Below are 20756 nucleotides of genomic sequence, written 5' to 3' on the forward strand. Positions count from 1 at the left end.
CAATATCCTTTTAATAAAAACTACTTTTCTTTTTTTAAAGATTTTATTTATTTATTCATGAGAGAGAGAGAGAGGCAGAGCGAGAAGCAGGCTCCCAAGGAGCAGGGAGCCCTATGCGGGACTCGATCCCAGGACCCTGAGATCATGACCTGAGCCGGAGGCAGACGTTTAACCATCTGAGCCACCCAGGCGCCCAATAAACTACTTTTCTGCTTCACTTGGCCAGTTACAGTAAAGAAGCTGTAATTAAATCTCATTATTGTTGCCCCCTCTTTCCAGAGAAAGAAAGTAAAATTCAAGGCAGATTCACAGAACTTACGAAAGTGAGTCTGGCTTCCAAACTCATGCTCTCTGTATCACATAATATACTCTAATTTGGAACACGGTACTAGATATTCTTTTTTGAATATAATATTCATAAATAATAGGCACTTCTTAATTCATGTAAATAAAGGTAGTTAGTTGATGGGAATTTAGTGCTTATTTTGTGGCATATAGTTTCATTCAGAAAAGACTTTTTGAATACCTTTTCGGAGAATGACAGTTTGCTTTTGGTTCTTTCTTAATAAAACTAGTGATAGAGTTATGGTATATAGACAATGAACATTGATCCATCACTTAACTGATAAGGTACAACAGGTAAACCAGTAGGCAGGATGTAAAATGGAGACCATTGGTTTTCCAAAAGTATTTCATGGAGCCCTAGAGTGTGTTGATAGATCTCTCAGATTGCCCAAGTGTCACTCAGCTGACTATATGAAATGAACAGAGCCCTCTGTTCCTCAACTAAGTCACACCCGTTTTTAAAATCTACACTAAAATCTATTTTGGATGGTTGGATTTCTCCTAAGATTATTTGAAGTAAAAAGTTCTATTTATACAAAACAAACCATGGTAAGCCAGTGCTAGGGGCCAGAGGAATGGGTTTGGAGGGGTTGTCACTGGAAGTAGGCACAAATTGTAGGGAAGTCTTCGAGAGGTGGTAGCATTTGACCTTTGCCTTGGAAAAGGACTGATAGAAGGCAGTAATCATTACTGAGAGAATGTCTGTCCTGGCTGAAAGAGTCTCTGAATTAGTGAGCTCCTTGCAAGCTTTGGGATAAAAGTCATCTTCTTTGGCCATTTTGTTTTTGGGTTTTTTTTGTTGTTTTTTTTTTAAGATTTTATTTATTTGAGAGAGAGAATGAGAGAGAGAGAGCACATGAGAGGGGGGAGGGTCAGAGGGAGAAGCAGACTCCCTGCCGAGCAGGGAGCCCGATGCGGGACTCGATCCCGGGACTCCAGGATCATGACCTGAGCCAAAGGCAGTCGCTTAACCAACTGAGCCACCCAGGCGCCCCAATTTTTTTTTCTTTTTTGTTAAAAGGAAAATCCACAAATTTCTTACTTTCCCCAGAGCCTCTCTTTTATTTAAAACTCAAATCTGAACAATGTTTTTCCTCTACCTTCAAAACCTTTATGACCAGTTCATGAGGTGTGTGCAAAGAAATTATAATAGATCCATTGTCTCTTAGCCTCACCACCTAACACTGCATTACGCTCTAGTTTTAACTAATCTTTTTACAGCTCTCTAGGAATAGCATGCTGCATATGTCCTGGAGACTGGTGAATAGTAAGCATTCCATAAGTGGTTATGTTGTTATTATTCTACCATGCTTATCGGTTGTTAAATGGAAGATGTAATCTTGATGCGCGTTGTGGTTATTACTAATGTAACCCAGTTGGAAGCTGAGGATCCCTACATCCCTGCCCTGTGGCAGGATCACTGCCCCCTTTTCACTTGAGAAAACAGGGAAACAGAAAAGAACAAGAAATGTAAAATACCAGATTTTATGGATGAAGAATCTAAAACCAGTGTCAGATATAAAGCTTTAAATGAAATTGAACATGTTCTTATTCTTAAAATCTAAATTATTGTGCAAAATTGCCTTGCCATTTTGGGTTTGTTTCTATTTTATTTATTTTTTTTTAAGATTTTATTTATTTTGTTTCTATTTGTTTTAAATAACTATCAATAACTAGTTGTTTCAGTAACAGTAAAAACAAAAAACAAACAAACAAAAAACTTAATACCAACTACTTGTTGCAAGTATTTTCTGTGGCTAAAATTAAGAAGCTTCTGTTTAGACTTGAGAAACAGAGTGCAGTTTGCATGGAAATAAAATATTGAAGATTACCTGGGGCTGTGTTCATTAACACCAACTGATTCTTATTCTTAGCCAACAAAAAGGAAATTATAAATTAATTAAACTTGGATTTAGGTTTTAATTTTCTTTCAGGTGTTGTGTGCAGGCCTCTCTTGAAATAAGGAGGTAAATCAACTGGTAGAATCTTTAAAAAAATTTTCACTAAGTACTTTTAGGATGAGAAGGTGAAAATGGACCATGCACATACAATTACTGATCAGTAAAACTTTCAAGATAATTCCTTGAGAGATTTGAAATTTAGTGAAAATCAATCTCTTTCTCTTTCTGTCTCCTTTCCGACATACACATGCACACACCCCTACTTTTCTTATTATAATTGTATTCTTATTAGCTGTAACGTTGATCTTAAAAATTAAGGTCAAACCTCTTAAATATTTAGCATAAGTAGGAAAGAAATCAGAAATAATTGAACCACTTAAGGAACAACTTCAGATCTAGAAGTTAGCTGAAAACTTAGAAATAATAATAATCATGAATGAGTTGTGCATACTCAGAAAAATAGCAATGGTTGAGGTCAGGCATTTCTACATATATTTATCTTCTAATATGAGGAGATTAGAATTAATGAGATTAGAAATAGACATGGTGATATTTTTAATTGGGGTTACAAGCTAGAAATAGGGAAGTGTGTCTGGACAGGAGGATTATGATCAAAGTCTGATACAGGTAAATAAGCTAAATGATTTTAGGGATAACTTGGGGCAAGTCTTTTGGCCACTGGGAGACCTAATTGTCTTCTGCATATAAAATGGAGACAAAATGAGCTACTTGGAGTTTGCTGTGAGAATTGGAGATAATGCATTCTGATTGTTCAGGATACCACAGGCCCTACTAACCTACATACTAACTGATGGTATTAGAGCTAATGTAGAGGTTTGGTCACCAAGAACGCCTCGTGACAGAGCTGCAGGTCAAATGAATCATCGACACTTTCCATTCTGTTATTTGTCTGGGGGAAATTATTTCCACCCAATTTAGAACATGTATATTGTACATGTGCAAACTGTGAGAGTAGAATCTGGATTTTTTTTCTGGCAGAGGAGGACATGGGTCTGAAATTCTCCTGGAAAGATTACATGGACCTAAGAGTTACGGAGATCATTTCTGCTCTGATACCGTTGGCTGTCTTAGTGGTCTTTTCAGTCAGATTTTTCATTGCAGAGTTCCAAAAAAAATAGAATACTCCTCCTAAAGCTCTTCAAGAAAATGGACTATAGTACACTCATTCTCTCTAAATCTCCATATCCTGCCTCATGTGTTTGGTAAAAGGATAGAAGAGGAACAAGATCATAAATTTTGAAAGGAGTTATTAAATTTAGTGGATTACTCCCAGCTTTTCTTAATAAACACCCTTAAAAACTCAGTTAGTTTCATATTTTATTATATTATTCATTTATTGGATTTATAGCAATTCATCCTCCAAAGAGTGACCAAAAAATATGTACAGATACAGTAATGACTGTGATATGGGACGAGGCGCAACAATAAGCCAGTGGTGAATTGCTTACCACACAGACCTCTGTGTGTTCCTGAGCTTCAACTCTGCGCTTCGTCCTGATGCAGGAGAAAAGTTTTAAAAGAGTGATTATTTCAACATTCTTGTTCAAAAATTTGATCTACCTTGTTTTCACCAGTTGGTGACTAGTTTCCATGGAAATAGAAATGGAATAAGCATTCCTCATTTTAGATTCTCAGCTGCCCTATGCCAACTGAGAGCTGTAAATGCCATTTGGTTAACAGCAAGGATCCAGAATTCTTCCATTTTAAAGCGGCAGAGGGAGAGGAAAAGAAAATGATTGCCAAGTCATTTTGCTTTTCTTCCTAGGAAAAGGAAACAATTTGGTGATTGTCTGAGGTACTGACCGTTATCAGACACAGACAATGTCTAGTAGTGCGTCTTGCGGCTGATCAATTTAAATCTCTTTTGCCCCCTTCACAAAGTTCCTTACCTCATTGTGATTTCACTGGCCTGCAGTTGCCTTCCTGGTTGTCCACCTGCTGTTCCAGTGATGCGCACTGAACGGGAAAGTGGTCAAAATGTTGGAAAGAGACAGTTCGGTGTTCTCAGTGATCTGTGACCCGAGGCGGGGGCAAAAATAATCTGTTGGTAGAGGGAGTGTGTGGGGGACACTTTACAAAATCCTCACTTGTGAGAGAATGTCAGTTAATTTTGCCATCAGGACTCTCCATTTCTCAGCAGTTGTCGCCTATAACTACCACATTTTCTGGAACTTTTCCGTGAGGAAAATAGTGAAGGATATTATAACAAAGGCTTTCCCATAAAATGTTTGCATATCAATACAGTTGTTTTCTTTTGTCTTGTTTTTTGGAGCCTGAAAAGTTGAATCAATGTGAATGCTACGATAAAATTTTAATAACGCTAACCCATGGTATTTTCTTTTATATTTTAAGATGTTTAGATACTAGATCGAGAAGGAATGTGACTCTAGCTCTTAAACATCACCCCGTGTGGTTCTATGAGCGTACTTCTCTTGGGACATAGAAGGAGTTTCTCTATGTCCCAAAGTCTAAATTTAATAAAGGAAGCCAGACATAATGGCTTCCAGCCATTATGCTGCCCCTGCGTCTCTGAGTGTGGTCTCACACCTAGCCAAAGCAAGTAATGTGTCAACTAAGGAAATAGGATCCTTATCCTAGGCTTGCGAAACTGCATGAGTACTGCAGGGGAAATTGTCCAGATGCTGGGCATGCAGTTCAGGGCCTGACATTTTCTATTATCACGTTGTATTCATGGGAGGATATCACCGTGATAACTGTTTTGTTATCATAAACAGCTTGTGTGTTCCAGTGTCTTGAGAAAGAAGCATTTAGGGTACAGAAAGGAACCTGCTCAGAATATACATTGAAGTTCAAGATTGCAAGCCAGACCAGATATGACAGGGACTCTGTATCCTCTGTGAATGCTTCTGCTCTCTCAAGAGAGGGGAGCCAGTTCCTTAGTCTCTTACTTAATCCACAGCTTTACTGCACTGGAGAAGCAGTGCGGGGAGGGACTCATTACAGAGATAAATGGGGGCTGGGGCGAGAAAACATTCAAAATGAATCCACTCAAACTGAGGCCAGAGACTTGGAATGAGCGATGAAAATGGTATTTTATTGTAAACAATAAAACCCAAATGATGAAAATACGTGTAGTTTATTATCCAACAGCACATGTACCCATAGCCATTCTTATATCAAACAAAAATGAATCATGTTTAAAGTTGTAGTTTTTCTGTAATATTACAAAATTTGAATTTTAGTAGAGCCATAAACAGACTCAGTTTATAAAAATTTTTATCAGTTTTTGAAGGGCCATTTGGAATCATTTTATTGACAAATCATTCTCATTTAGAGCCCCTGTCATGTTGCCAGCCTTGTTCCATTTTTACTAAATCTCGCTTTTCTGGATTATTCTTCACAGCTTTCAGTGTGATTAAAGCTGTTCTGAAATTCACCGATTGCATGAAATCCTGTGTCTTTTGAAAGTTCATTAGGCAATTGATTTGCCTTGTATTGTTTGCATTTTATGTTTACACAGAGATAGAAAATTCTGGCACTGGAAGAAGATAGGGCTGCTTAAGTCGGCCGTAATTTCATTAGTGATGGGATCAGTCGTATCTTTTTACTTGTTTAGTTAGGAAACCTAATAATTATGATACCCTTTTAAAAAAAAGAACTCATGGGCAGCGATCCAAATAGCTTCAAAGAAGCGACTTCTGAGCCTTTCTCTCAGGAAAGGTCTCAAGTTGTCATTATTTTGTTCGGCCCTGCTAAGTATATGCATGCCGGAGGATGTATGCACGTCCTTCCGGAAACATAGTGCATTCACTGTTGCAGAAACACTAGGACTTGGTGTCGGGAGATTTGGGTTCACGTTCTTTGACAGTAAGCTGGCTGTATTACCTTGGTGAAGTCACTTAACCCATAAGAATTTGTTTCCTTACCTCTAATATGCGGACAAAGGTACATGTAATGTGTGCAAGATTTTTGGAGAGAGCAAATGAAGTATGTGAACCTAGGCAAGTGAAACTACCTAGCAAATAATAAATAAGTGATCCTTATCACCTTTATTGATTTGCTGTTTGTTTTCCAAGAGAGAGCATGTGTGTGCCTGTGAGCAGGGGAGGGGGGGCAGAGCTAGAGGGAGGGAGAGAGAGAGAGAGAGAGAGAGACACTCTTAAGCAAGCTCCTTGGAGCCTGGCACGGGGCTCGATCTCAGGACCCTGAGATCATGACCTGAGCTGAAATCAAGAGTCAGACACTTAACCAGCTGATGAGCCACCCAGGTGCACCTGATTTGATGTTTCAGTTGCATATTGTATTAAGCATTCTTTCAAATGGAAGTTATTACATTAGCGGATATGAACTGTACGTTATATTTGTTGAGGTGACTGATTTCCATAAAGCAGCATTCAGTATGAATATCAAATCAGAGAAAGGGGAGTTAGAAAAGGTAGAAGCGTATGTTTCTTGGTTCCCAAAAAGTCGTAAGTAGCTATGACTGCATTTACCCTTCATGCTTAGAAACCACAGTAAACTTCTGCCCACAGAAACCACTGTAAACTTCTGGTAAACTTGTAACTGCAGGTCAGATCTGCCTGGTGACTCTGAGAATGTTTTTTATTTTTTTTAAGGATTAAAAAGAGGGGAGGGGGATTATGTGACGGAGACTGTATTTGGCCCATAAAGCCTGGAATATTTGCTATATTTGGCCTATTACAGATGTTTGCCAACCCCTGTTCACCCACTCCTGCGAACACTGTCATAATAAAAACCCACTCTATGTCACGCCCAAGTAAAATATGTATATGCTAAAATGTTAAATTGATAATTAGGGATATGATAAATCTATGCTTTGGAGGGAGGCATTCCTTCATTGTTGGTTTTGTACTACCATAATTTTGAGAGCCTTCCAGTGTGTAAGGAAATGACTCAGGTGAGCTCCGCAAGGAAATCCAGGAGTGGCTAGCAGTAAATGGAAGTGTTAGCAATTGCTTGGTGTAGCTGAGATGAAATGAGGTCAGCTCAGTGACTATAAGGTGTGTGAGCTACTTATCTCTACTTCAGGACCCGTTTCTCAGAGTGCCAAGGGACCCTGGGACCACGTGCCACCAAACGTCTCAGACCCTGAGTGTTGCAAGAAGGAACACCAAGGGAGCCCCCTTGGATCCTCACTCCAGAGCCACAGTTTACCTGTATTTCAGACAAATAGGATTATGTAATAGTCACTTCTTTTAGATCCTTCATCCCAGCAAAGTAAGACTCACTTCAGAAGTGTTCTGACAGTTTGTTTATGACCTGGACGCAGTCTCAAGCCAAGTGAAGTCAAACACTTACAATATCACCTTTTATTATCAGTCAGGAACAGATTTTGAGCAAAACAGCAAATATTTTTAGCCTGTTTTACAGCGTATAGTTATTGAATGATATCTTTACCTGAATAGTTTAGCAAAAACAAATAGAAGCAGGACCGTTAAGTTGATTATTGCTAAATGAACAGAGACTTGTGGATTATTGCCTCTTCTTCAGGATTTCCAGGCCAATGGAACTCATTGAAACTACATTATATTATGTCTTTTTTTCTCACTATTGAATCCTTAGTGACTAATTCATTCCTCAGTATGTGGTAGGTACTCAATAAATATTTGCTGAACGAATGATTCAGAAAAGTTCGTTAATTATGGGCCAATAGGGGCGCCTGGGTGGCTCAGTTGGTTAAGCGACTGCCTTCAGCTCAGGTCATGATCCCAGGGTCCTGGGATCGAGTCCCACGTCGGGCTCCCTGCTCTGCGGGGAGCCTGTTTCTCCCTCTCCCACTCCCTCTGCTTGTGTTCCCTCTCTCGCTGTGTCTCTCTCTGTCAAATAAATAAATAAAATCTTAAAAAAAAAAAAAAATTATGGGCCAATACATGGGAACGGTCTCATTATGTCTAGTTAACTAGGTCATTATAAGAATATTAATAAAAATGGAGGTTTACCTATATATAGGAGTATGTAAAGGTGAAATATTGTCTAGGGAGAGCACATTCTGGCATTTGGGTCTCTTGTTTTTGCTACTTTAGAATTGTAGGAATGTGGTGGTTTTCAGTATACATTTGGAGAAGAGAAATATGTATCGAAAGAATTAGACCACAAGAAAATCAAAATTATAATTTGATACAGGCCATTATTTCTTTCATTATCTTTATAGATCTCCAGCCTCTCAGCATACACACTCAGTATATACTTCATATTTCATGCTTTAGTGAGTTCTAATTATAAAATTTCCTTTTAATTATGCTGCAAAATTATAGGAAAATCAGTTCAGGTGTAAGGAGGAGGAAGTTGTTTAGATTGCATACCAAGCATTTTCGCAAACACCAACTTCAAGTCAGAACCCTTGGAGCAGAAATTCCTATAACACTTTGCATATAAACCTTGATTCGCATGGACCTCAGTACTTGGTTAATTACTTGCATAAATCTTACAACACCCCGGTCAGTGGTCGTAGGTTCAATTGGTGGTCAGTTGAACTCGTAGAACTATTAGTGGTAATTAGGAGGATAAGAATATAATGTACCATAGACCAATGTCAGCTATATTTCTTCAGCAAGGGTGTTCACCAGTCCCCAGACTATTTCCTGTTCCTCTTCTTTCCCCTCAGAGCCCAAATGACCCCTCAGTTGTACAAGAAAGAGCCATGTGGGGTGCCTGGGTGGCTCAGTCGGTTAGGCGACTGCCTTCGGCTCAGGTCATGATCCTGGAGTCCCTGGATCGAGTCCCGCATCGGGCTCCCTGCTCAGCAGGGAGTCTGCTTCTCCCTCTGACTCTCCCCCCCTCATGTGCTCTCTCTCTCTCTCTCTCTCAAATAAATAAATAAAATCTTAAAAAAAAAAAAAGAAAGAGCCATGTGAGTGCGTAGAAAAGTCATTTTGCCTTCAAAGCCCCATGCTATTAGGAACAATACTATTCCTATAAATAGCCTGTGGCACACAAGGAAGGCTGCACTCAGTTTCTAGTGTCTCCTCTCAGAAGCCCAAAGCCAAGACTTCTCATCATGTATCCAGCATCCTGGCCACAGACCTCCCAGTGCTTGATAATTCACCAACCAGGGCTCATTTTTACCATAAGCAGTGATCCTTGGTAGCTGATATCCCACTTTTACCAGATATCAAGGGGAACAGCTAGAAAGTTAAACCAAAGTAACTTTCCCATAGAAAAGGAAAAGAGGTTTTGTTCATCCTTTACTCAGAATCTTATCTACCAAGATTGTGAGCACCACAGCCTCAGATTATTCAACTTTGTATATCCCTTGCTTAGAAAATGCTTAGGACATAGGCTGTGAATTATCTGGACTTGACAAAGGAAGGAAGGAGGGAGGGAGGAACTAATATTGTTAACTAAAATCTTGGGAGGTACTTTGATAATTTTCAAGAAAATAACATTCCTGACAGAGTTTATTCTTTACATAAAAAGAAAGTTGTTATGGTTCTGTTTTCCAGAATTATAGGTAGTACTTAGCCCAGTAAAGCAGACAGATATCCAGTGGAAAAGATGGGTATCACGTTGTACCCTCCAGTTCTGAGCAAGAGTTGGAGCCTCCAGATCCACATTTATGAAGTTATAAGAGAAAACACTTGACTCCTAGCTCACTGAGAACAGACCTAAAATGAATCCGCAGGAATGACTAATTTCTGTCTATTTATAGTCCAGGGGTAAGGGAGAAAGTTTTGCAGTCTCCCATTTGTGGTGGAAAATAAGATCAGGCTGTTCCCAAAGTTCTAACTACATGGAGTGGCAACTAGTAGATCGGAGTTTCAGACAGTAAACAGAACCCTCTAGTAGAAGTTAGAGAGCTTGAAGACGAGAGTTGTGGGCTCTTAATAGACCCAGTGGGGAAGGGATAGCAGCATTGAATCACTGGGGAGTATAGATAAGCATGGGCCATCTGAATTCATAGAAATAATTTCATGTATGACAGGAAAAACTAATCATTAAAATAAAAAAGAACTGAAAAGCATGCTAGGTAAATCTATAGAGAACCAGCAAGCCGAGAAAAGGGCCTCATTCCCTCATCATGATTAGTAGATTTCATCAACAAGGATGTCTCATACTGTATTGCTTTGATGATGATGTTGATCTTTAAGATAAGGGTAAGAAGAAAGGCTAATAAGGAGGTGGCTGAGATCTTGGTCAGAACTGTATACAGACACACATACGTGCTTGTCGTGGGCTTTCGTGTACTTCAGTCCATGCAACATTATATTTGAGAAAGCAGCAGAAGTGAGGTAACAGACTAGGTTTTCTGTTAAATCAAGCTATTTTTTCTTTGATTTATAGGCTTACATAGTTAACAGTGAATTCAGTTAGTAATGAATAAGCTGTTTTCCTAGGCTGGGGCATATAGAAGGAAGAGGGGAAAAGTAAAGACGTCAAAGGTCTAGGCTGGAGAGGGTAAAGAAGAGGGAAAATGGCAGAGGTAAGAGAACACTTTTAAAGCAGTATATTGACAAGAACAATAAATAAAAAATACCTAAACTGGTAAGGAAGACATAAAACTTTCACTATCTGCAGATGACATGATACTATATATAGAAAATTCTGGAGACTCTGCCAGTAAATACCAGAACTGATAGATGAATTCAGTAAAGTCTCAGAACACAAAAGTAGCATAGAGAAATCTCTTTGATTTCTATGCACTAATAACAAAGGGGTAGAAAAAGAAATTAATCCAATTTATAATTGGACCAAAAAGAATAAAATACCTAAGAATAAACTTGTGGTAAAAGACCTGTACTCTGAAAACTATAAAAAACTGATGAAAGAAATTGAAGATGACACAAACCAATGGAAAGATATACTATACTCGTAGACTGAAAGAACCTATGTCGTTAAGATGTTCATACAACCCAAAGCGATTTGCAGATCAAAACAATCCCTATCAGAATACCAACATTTTTTGCAGAACTGGAACAAATAGTCCTAAAACTTACGTGGGACCACAAAAGTCACTAAGTAGCCAAAGCAATCTTGAGAAAGAACAATAAAGCTGGAAATACCACAGTCCCAAATTTCAAGATCAACTACAAAGCTGTAGTAATCAGAAGAGTATGGTACTGGCACAAAAATAGACGCAGATCAATGGAACAGAATAGAGAGCCCAGAAATAATAAACCAATGCTTATATGGTCAATTAATCTATAACAAAAGAGAGAAGAATATAAGATGGGGAGAAGACAGTCTTTTCAACAAATGGTGCTGGAAAAACTGGACCATTTTATTACACCGTGAACATGAATAAACTCAAAATGGATTAAAGACCTAAATGTGAGTCCTCAAACCATAAACTTCCTAGAAGAAAATGTAGTAATTTCTTTGATATTGGCCTTAGCAACATTTTTCTAGATAGGTCTCCTAAGGCAAGAGAAACAAAAGCAAAAATAAAGTGTTGGGACCACACCAAGACCAAAAGCTTTTGCACAGCAAAGGAAACCATCAACAAAATGAAAAGGCAATTTACTAAATGGGAGAAGATATTTGCAAATGATATATCTGATAAGGGCTTAATATCAAAAATATATAAAAAGCTTAATGCCAATAAACATATAATCTGAAAAAAATGGGCAGAGGACATGAATAGACATTTTTCTAAAGAAGACATACAAATGGCTGACATATGAAAAGATATTCAACATCACTCATCACCAGGGAAGTGCAAATCAAAACCACAATGAGATATCCCCTTACACCTGTCAGAATGGCTAAAATCAAAAAGACAAGAAATAGCAAGTGTTGGCGAGGATGTGGAGAAGGAACCCTCGTGCACTGTTGGTGGGAATGAAAATTAGTGAAGTCACTCTGGAAAACAGTATGGAGGTTCCTTAAAAAATTAAGAATGAAATTACCGTATGATCCAGTGATTTCACTACTGAGTATTTACCCAAAGAAAATAAAACATTAATTTGAAAAGATACATACACCACTGTGTTTATTGCAGGATTATTTACAATAGCCAAGATATGGAAGCAACTCAAGTGTCCATCGATAGATGGGTGGATAAAGAAGATGTGGTGTATATATACTATGGAATTCTACTCAGCCATAAAAAGGAAAGAATTCTTACTCTTTGCAGCAATATGGTTGGACCTAGAGGGTATTATGCTAAGTAAGTCGGAGAAAGACAAATACCATATGATTTCAGTCATATATAGAATTTAAGAAACAAAAGAACAAAGGGAAAAAGAGACAAAAAACAGACTTAAATCCAGAGAACGAACTGGTGGTTTGCCAGAAGGGAAGCAGGGAGGGGGAAATGAGTGAAATAGATAAAAAGGATTAAGAGTGCACTTACCTTGATGAGCACTGAAAAATGTATAGAATTGTTAAATCATTATTTTGTACACCTGAAACTAATATAACATTGTGTTAAGTATACTTCAATTTAAAAAAATAATTTTAAAATAAATTTATAAAAAATCTAAAAATTTTTAAAAAGGCAGTATACTAACCACTAGAATTTTATTTTATTGTCAATATTTTGTGTTCTGACTAAACTATCCATCTTGAATTACAGTCAGTATTACAAATAACTCTAGATTCTTCAGACCTACAATCATTTTTAACTTTAAAGAGATGATAAATTCACTGGAGGTTGCAAAAATAGTGCAGGTCCCCCATACCCTTCATCTAGATTCCCCCGTTGATAACAACTTTTGCAATTATAGTAAAATATCAAAACCAGGAAATTGGCATCAATGCACTCTGCAGACCTAATTCAGATTTCACCAGTTTTTATGTGTGCTTTGTGCATGTGTATGTGTGTGTCAGACTCACAGTATGTTTAAACCTCTAGAAGAAATATTCTGTTTTTTAAAATGCTTTGCTGGTCATTTACATGTGATATATCTGATGCTAACTCGTAGTAGTAGTAGTAGTAGTAAGTAGATGCTTACTAAGCATCTAATTTAGTAAGATGCTACGAAGATCTAAGATGCTAACTACTACTAATTGCTTAGTAGTACTATAGCAATTAACTGTTGCTAGTTAATATTATAAAATATATTTTTCATTTTCTTGCCTACAACATGTCTGTTCAACTTCGGAACAGTTGATGAATGCTTTTATTAATTTCTTTAAATATTGTGTATCTGTTCTTGAAGACCAAGAGGAAGATTCACAATGGCTGTTGCTAAGTATAAGAGCTGTGATAGTTTAAAGTTCATGCCGAAGATTCTTTCAATATTAGACGATCAGAGTGTCTCTGAATATCTTATTTTATATAGCTATTTGTTATTGTCTTAGTTGAGGCTGCTGTAACGAAGTCCCAAAGAGGGGGTGGCTTAAACAATAAATACTTATTTTTCACAGTTCTGGAGGCTGGAAAGTCCAAGATTCAATTCCCAGGGAGGGTTCTCTTCCTGGCTTGCAGAAAGCTGCCTTTTTTTTTTTTTTTTATTAAAAAAAAATTTTTTTTTAAAGATTTTATTTATTTATTTGAGAGAGAGAATGAGATAGAGAGCATGAGAGGGGGGAGGGTTAGAGGGAGAAGCAGACTCCCTGCTGAACCGGGAGCCCGATGCGGGACTCGATCCTGGGACTCCAGGATCATGACCTGAGCCGAAGGCAGTCGCTTAACCAACTGAGCCACCCAGGCGCCCAGAAAGCTGCCTTCTTAATGTATCCACACATGACGGAAAGAAAGGAAGCATGTTCTCTGCTGTTTCTAATCCCATCATGAGGCCTCCACCTGTGTGACCTACTAGCCGCCCCCCAAGGCCCCAGCCCCAGATACCATCACACTGGGATTAGGGTTTCAACATATGAATGGAGGGTGAGGATGGGCACATTCAGCCCTTAGCGGTTATTTTGAATGAGTTTTTCTGCATTCCTTCCTTGTATAACCAAAAAAAAAAAAAAAAAAAAGTAATATTATGGAAGCCTCAGGGACTGTGTATAATTGCAGTTACTTCAGAAGCTAGTATCTTAATTGTCTCACGAAAACTCATCACCGAAAAGTGGAATGGGTGATTTCTTGTTTACTTTTTAAAAGTTTCAGTTTACCTTTCCCCCCCCTAACGTTTCATGAGCTTTCGTAAAGCTTTTGCTTTAAGACAGGGCAATAATCTGTTTTCAGCTCTTTTCCATTCTCCTTAAATTTTCATTTTTAAGATTCCCAGCATTTCTTCCTTCTCACTCAAGCTGAATAATTTATTAGGGAGATTCTATAAAACATACTGTCAAATATCCTGTCATCAATAGTAATGAAGGAATAAAGTCGCCGCTACCACATGGAATAAGTAGGGTAGCCAGCGAAGAAGTGGCATGAAATCTTGGCAGCCATTCAAAGGCAAGGACATGGGTCCCTGTGACTTTTGCTGGAACCGTGAAAAGACCTCACCTAAGGATTCAGGAGAGCAGGATCTAGTCTTTGCACTGCCACTTTTTATACCTTCCAGTCACCATCTGACTGATGGAATTTTCTCATTTGTCAAACTAGAGAAGTGATACCTGTTTTGCTTCAGAGGGTTGAGGTGAGAATCAGTTGAGATTAAAATACTTAGAGAAATGGATGGCGTGATGTAAACACAAGGTGGGAATATTATCAAGAACTATGTGAGCAGTCAGAAACATCAGTGATAGTTTGGAGAACACATCAAATAGTGTTTGATGGTTCGAAGTGATCGTTTGGAGAACACATCAAATACATCATTATTTCTTGCTCTCCCTTTCTAAGGGAGCTTTTGAAGTGGAAAGTTTTCACTCCGATTTAAACAAAACCAAAATACGCCAAAGAGAAGGGGCACACCAGATGTCAAAAGGGAATTTCTATTCAATGAGGGGGTAGACTGAATCCATGAACAGCTGAAGATGTTTGTTTCAAGAAAGAAATGAAATAGAAAGTAGTTTTTCTCCAACTTGTCATTGTTTGATTCAGACAAGTGTAATTTTGACTTGCGAGCCATGCGTTGGCAACCATGGGGGTAGACCTTTTGCCACGTGTCCTGATGTCTCAGATTCATTCCAGAGCTCACTTGCATCTTCACATCTACGGTAAAGCTCAAGTAAGTTAATATTTTCATCCCCACTAATGCACATGGAAGAAACAAAGTTCACAAAGCAACGTGACTCTGGGGCTAGGAGAAAGCTGGAGAATACACAAAGGCAGTATTTTGTGGTCAACTATGAATTCATATTTTGTACTCACTTCACTTCGCTTGTATGAGTTCCCAAAATCATGGAAACGAATTAGCAGCCACACTCGGATCTCATTTTCTTTGTTTTCAGTCACCCCAGGTAAAACTTCTGGAGATCTTTAATTTCAATGGTTTATTATTGGGAGCAGATCATGTAGTAGATGAGAAAACTTGGAATGGTACAACAAAGACTGTCATGATCACTCAGTCAAGATGCTCTTTAAGAGCCACAATGGTTTATTCGAGTAAAAATTATATGATAGAACATTTTGCACTTACTAGGGTGCAATGACAATATGCCTAAGAGAGCTGGAGAAGAAATGATGCATTTTTTACTTCCTAGTTTGTCTACATCTACTTTATTTTAGATGATGTCCAATTTATTTTGCCACTGGTCTAACTGTCCATTATAATTTATATCATTGGGTTATCTTGTGGGGTGTCAGAAAAGAAAGTGTCTTAGCAGTAGCATGAACATATACAAAGAAGCTTTTTCCAAGGGGTGTTATGTGGAAGGTGGCTAGTAAATTCATACTTAGGTGCATGTAGGTCAGAATGTAATACATTGAGCATATTGCTTTCTGTACTAAAATCTACTGCAATGGTTCTCCTTATACTGAAAATATTCTAAATGCTCATCCTCTGTTTTCTCTGAAGAAAAATACATCTGAAACAAAGACTTTTGTCTATTTTGTGACTTTTATAATTAACTGACATCACAAACATACTTAATGCTGACCACCCTTGTTCTTTAAGAGAAGGAAGAAATTGAATCTTGTTCATATACTTGAACAGGTCATGATGATATCCATTGTTCTATGATCTATTTTAAATCCATCAAAGGATTGAATCCAACTAAGATACAAAAATAAAAAGATGACTAGTACTTTATTCGGAGTAATGATCATTGTCATCTGAAGAGAGGGGACTGTTTAAATGTAGTTGAGCTAGCAATTTGGACCCTCAATTACAGCGTGTTACAGTATATTATTTAAGTGGTATTTAAAATGTATGCATCAGCAGTAGAGCGATAACTTCCCTTTTTCCCAAAAACGGTTCATCATTGCTCATGATATACAGCAATATACAGAAATCTTTGCAAGAAATGTTTTTATAAGGAATAGTCCCTCTTTTCATCGCTTAGGAGAATCCACTGTACATTAATGATGCACATAATATGTGCAGGGTTTTATTGCATTTTAGGAATACAGAGCCAAGTTAATTCTTACATTTTAAAAATACTATGGTAGAAAAGATATTTAATTAAATCTCTCCTACTGTAGTACATCTAAGACTCTTGGGAAAATATTAAAGAATTTTTTAGTGCATGGTTGAGCTAATGGGACACAGTATTTCTCTGCGAAAGTTCAGGTCTATAAATGAGGTAGGCAATAAGTGGACACTACGAATTTTCCAGAGTGATCAGTCAAACCCAGCCAGCCTGGAGCTGGATTTTTAAAAGCACAGGGATGGCAGTGAGGTGAGAAAAGACTTGCATAAAACAGAACCCTTGATGCATCGTCCACTCCAGCTTCAAAGAATTCACAAAGTTAAAAGCCCAAACAGCATGACCTCCTAAATGGACATTTCACCCACCACACAGGGAAAATATCACAATATAAACAATCCAGCAGCAAAAAGAGCAGAATTAGATTGACATGTTTGAGAATTATTACATATAATTCATATATATCAAGAAATATATATATCAAATATGTTCCAATACATATAATTGAACAGTATTTCTAAATTATTCAAATTAACCAGATGGGTTTGAAAAAGAACTTCAAAAAAAAAATAAGTAAATAAAACATAATGCTTGACAGGAGTAATGCAATGAATGGGCTAAGAGCACGTTAGGCGTGGCTGAAGATAAGTAAAATATAGAACTGAGCAGATTACATGGAGAGCAGCCTAGGGAGAGAAGGATACGGGAAATCTGAAGGTGAAATTGAAAGATTAAGGTAGCTTTCAAAGGTACGAGCTAAAACTTATGATGATTTAAGCATTAGATCACAGGTCTAGGAATTCCAAGAAAGAATTTTTAAAAATCCAAACATACAACATCTTAATGAACCTGCAGAGTAGAAAAGACAAAGAGAAGATCTGAAAAGTGTCCAGAGAGAACTAGAATGCCAAGATGGCAGATTTCTTACCAGAAACAATGGTAACTTGAAGACCGTGGAATGGCATCCTTGAAGAGCTCTTCGTCTAGCATTCTATTCCCAGTGAAATTATTTTTCAAGAACAACAGTAAAATAAAGCCATTTTCTGAGACTACCAAAAGACTCTCTGAGGGACACATTTATTAGAATGTTCTTCAGAAAAAAAATCCATGATCCTAGAAGGAGTTATGAACTATAAGAACAAATAGAGCGAAGAATATTTTTATATCAAAACAAACATTGAGGGGCGCCTCGGTGGCTCAGTCGTTGGGCGTCTGCCTTCAGCTCAGGTCATGATCCCAGGGTCCTGGGATCCAGCCCCGCATCGGGCTCCCTGCTCAGCAGGAAGCCTGCTTCTCCCTCTCCCACTCCCCCTGCTTGTGTTCCTGCTCTCGCTATGCCTCTCTCTGTCAAATAAATAAAATCTTTAAAAAAAAAAAAAAAGCAAACATTGATTATTCAAAATAATGACACTAATGATAGTTTCCAAAAATATCCAATGTATAACTATAATCACAGGGATTTCATGTATTAAAAGGTGAATAATCACAGTTAAAACATTCTAGTCTCTGGGACGCCTGCGTGGTTCAGTCAGTTAACCATCTGCCTTTGGCTCAGGTCATGATCCCAGGGTGCTGGGATCAAGCCCTGCATCAGGCTCCTTGCTCAGCTGGGAGTCTGCTTCTCCCTCTGCCTGCTTCTCGCCCTGTTTGTGCTCTCTCTCTGACAGATAAATAAATAAAATCTTTTAAAAATAAAAATATTCTAGTCTTATTTGGGAAAAATTGAAAAAAGTATTGATGACTTTTAGACTTTGTGATGTTGGGTGTCCTTGAGCAAATAGCTATAGTAAGCATTAGCTGATAGAATGTATGACAACCATACTCATACAGGGAGAAAAATACAGAAATGAACATAGATATATCATGTTACAATGGGATCTAGTCTCTGTAAATGGACTTATTCTTGAGTTAAAGACAAAGATAGCCTAGCTTCAGAAAAAGTAATCATGTTTGTAAGAGATATAACTGATATGAACACAATGTTTGATAGTAAAGGGGGAAAAAGTTATACAATTTAATTATTAGCCTGGTATCTTTAATTTTTTTTTTTACTATAGGAATCCCAGAGTTTTATTGCATATTCATAAATAGTTTCATTAGGAATATTTAATAATTCCATTCTAAATAAAATAAAAAGTGACAGAACCGCAGAAAACATTATCAAATCCACAATACAATGAACAAACTTGTCATAATGGACTCATAAATAACAATTGGAGAATTAAAATCAGATCCTTATGCTCCTGTAGCACTTGCCTTAATTAATAATAGATACAATGAAGTATAAGAACAATGGACTCATAAAGGGAATTTGACATTTGAGGAAGAAAAGTAACTTACACCATGAAGTAATATGCAATCAGAGACTAATGAAGAATCATAGTAAATACTTGCTGGGCTCAGGGGTAAAATGAGTAGTTCAGCTTGTATTTTACAAAAGAAATCTTTTTTTCTTTTAAAAGTGGATCATTTTTCTGATGATTAAAGTGGTATGACTAAATATCAGAAGGGGAAGATAATTATGAATGCATCAAAATTAACTACTGGGTAGAACAACCTAAAATTGCCATAAATAAGATTGCTGTGTTCCAAAGAACACATGTGGAAATGTATATGCAACAGGTATGATGGAAAAGCAAGAAGAAATTTGGGCAAAAGGCATGAAAATGTTATTCACAAAACAAGAAATAGAAATAGCTAATAAATATTTGAAAAGATGGATAACATCAAATGTAATCTGAGGGGATAAAAAGGGAAGCAACAATGAGATAACATTTTTCATGTCAGATTGGCAAGGATGAAAAGATTGAAAAACTCATACATAGGGGTTTATAGACACGGGTCTGTTCATCTATTTTCTCCATTCTTCATATTGTCATTCGAGTTGGCTTATGGTCTTTTTTTTGGTCGTGCACAAAAATATGTTTTGTAATAATATTTATCCATCTTGCAGGGGTTTTTTGAAGTTTAGTTTTATTACTTTAATCTTCCATTAACAATTTGAAAATATATTCTGTGCTCTTTGATCCAGGCATTCCACTCGTAGGAATTTATCTCAAGGTATAAAAGTATATAAATGCTCAAGATTGTTTTTCATAGCCTTGTTACTCTCAGTGGAAAAACTGGGTAAATTTCCAGAAATCAAGGACTTGTGAGAGAGATTATGGGGTGGGGGTGTGGGGGAAGATGCCATTTAAAAGATGACGGGAGGTAATAGTAAGCTTTTAAATGACATACAGGCTAATACTTACATAGGAAGATATGCATGACATTACTAAGTGCACGGAGCAGGATTTATCTCTGTTGTAGAAACTTGCGTGTGTATGTATCCTTTGTAAGTAGTAACTTGTTCACATTTGCATAGATGGTAGTCATAGCCCATGATGAGCGTGGTCTATGCTGTTAAATAAAAGTAATGACATAGAACTTGGGGGACCCAAGTCTTAGTCACTGTTAGGCTGACTTCACCCTATCTCTTTACATCTCAGAGCCTCCTTAAGCATCCTCATCTCTAAAAATGAGGGCAAGGGGGTGAGCCTTGGGCTTCATTAGCAATGACAAATACACCTGTAGTGGTTGTCATAGTCCTCTTCTGCATCCAGGGCAGATGGTAGCCATCAGCCCTAGTCTCCTTTCCCTGGGCTCAGCCAGACCTCAGGATTTTTCTCAACACAGTGTTAGGTCAACACATTTCTAAACAGATGGTACTTTGCACTTGGAACTTCTTTGCTCGCCTTGCATAGGATGATCTTAGAAGTTCTTTCAAGTAAAGGATTTTTCTGAGGAATGAAGTCACTGTGATGAGAAATAAAAGGAATATTTTTCAGAAATAGGCATTTGCTTTTCTAGTAGCCACATTTTTAAAAAGGTGGAAACAGAGGCTCCTGGGTGGCTCAGTCGTTAGGCATCTGCCTTTGGTTCAGGTCATGATCTCAGGGTCCTGGGATCGAACCCCGCATCGGGCTCCCTGCTCAGCGGGAAGCCTGCCTCTCCCTCTCCCACTCCCTCTGCTTGTGTTCTCTCTATATATATACCTCTCTCTGTCAAATAAATAAAATCTTTTTAAAAAAAAAAAGGTGGACACAGGTGAAATAAATATTGATGATATATTTTATTAAATAAAAGATTTCATGTCATTTACATAGA

General features: G+C 37.6%; 1 protein-coding gene across 5 annotated transcripts in view; it reads left to right on the forward strand.

The window, feature by feature from the left end:
* The window catches only part of PCSK5 (proprotein convertase subtilisin/kexin type 5), a 466280-nt gene that overhangs the window by 144699 nt on the left and 300825 nt on the right, over positions 1-20756 (forward strand). The window lies entirely within an intron of this gene.

This window comes from Mirounga angustirostris, unplaced genomic scaffold (assembly GCF_029215605.1).
Source record: "Mirounga angustirostris isolate CCGP_5_RB_7025 unplaced genomic scaffold, mMirAng1.0.hap1 SCAF_15, whole genome shotgun sequence".
Taxonomy (NCBI): Eukaryota; Metazoa; Chordata; class Mammalia; order Carnivora; family Phocidae; genus Mirounga; species Mirounga angustirostris.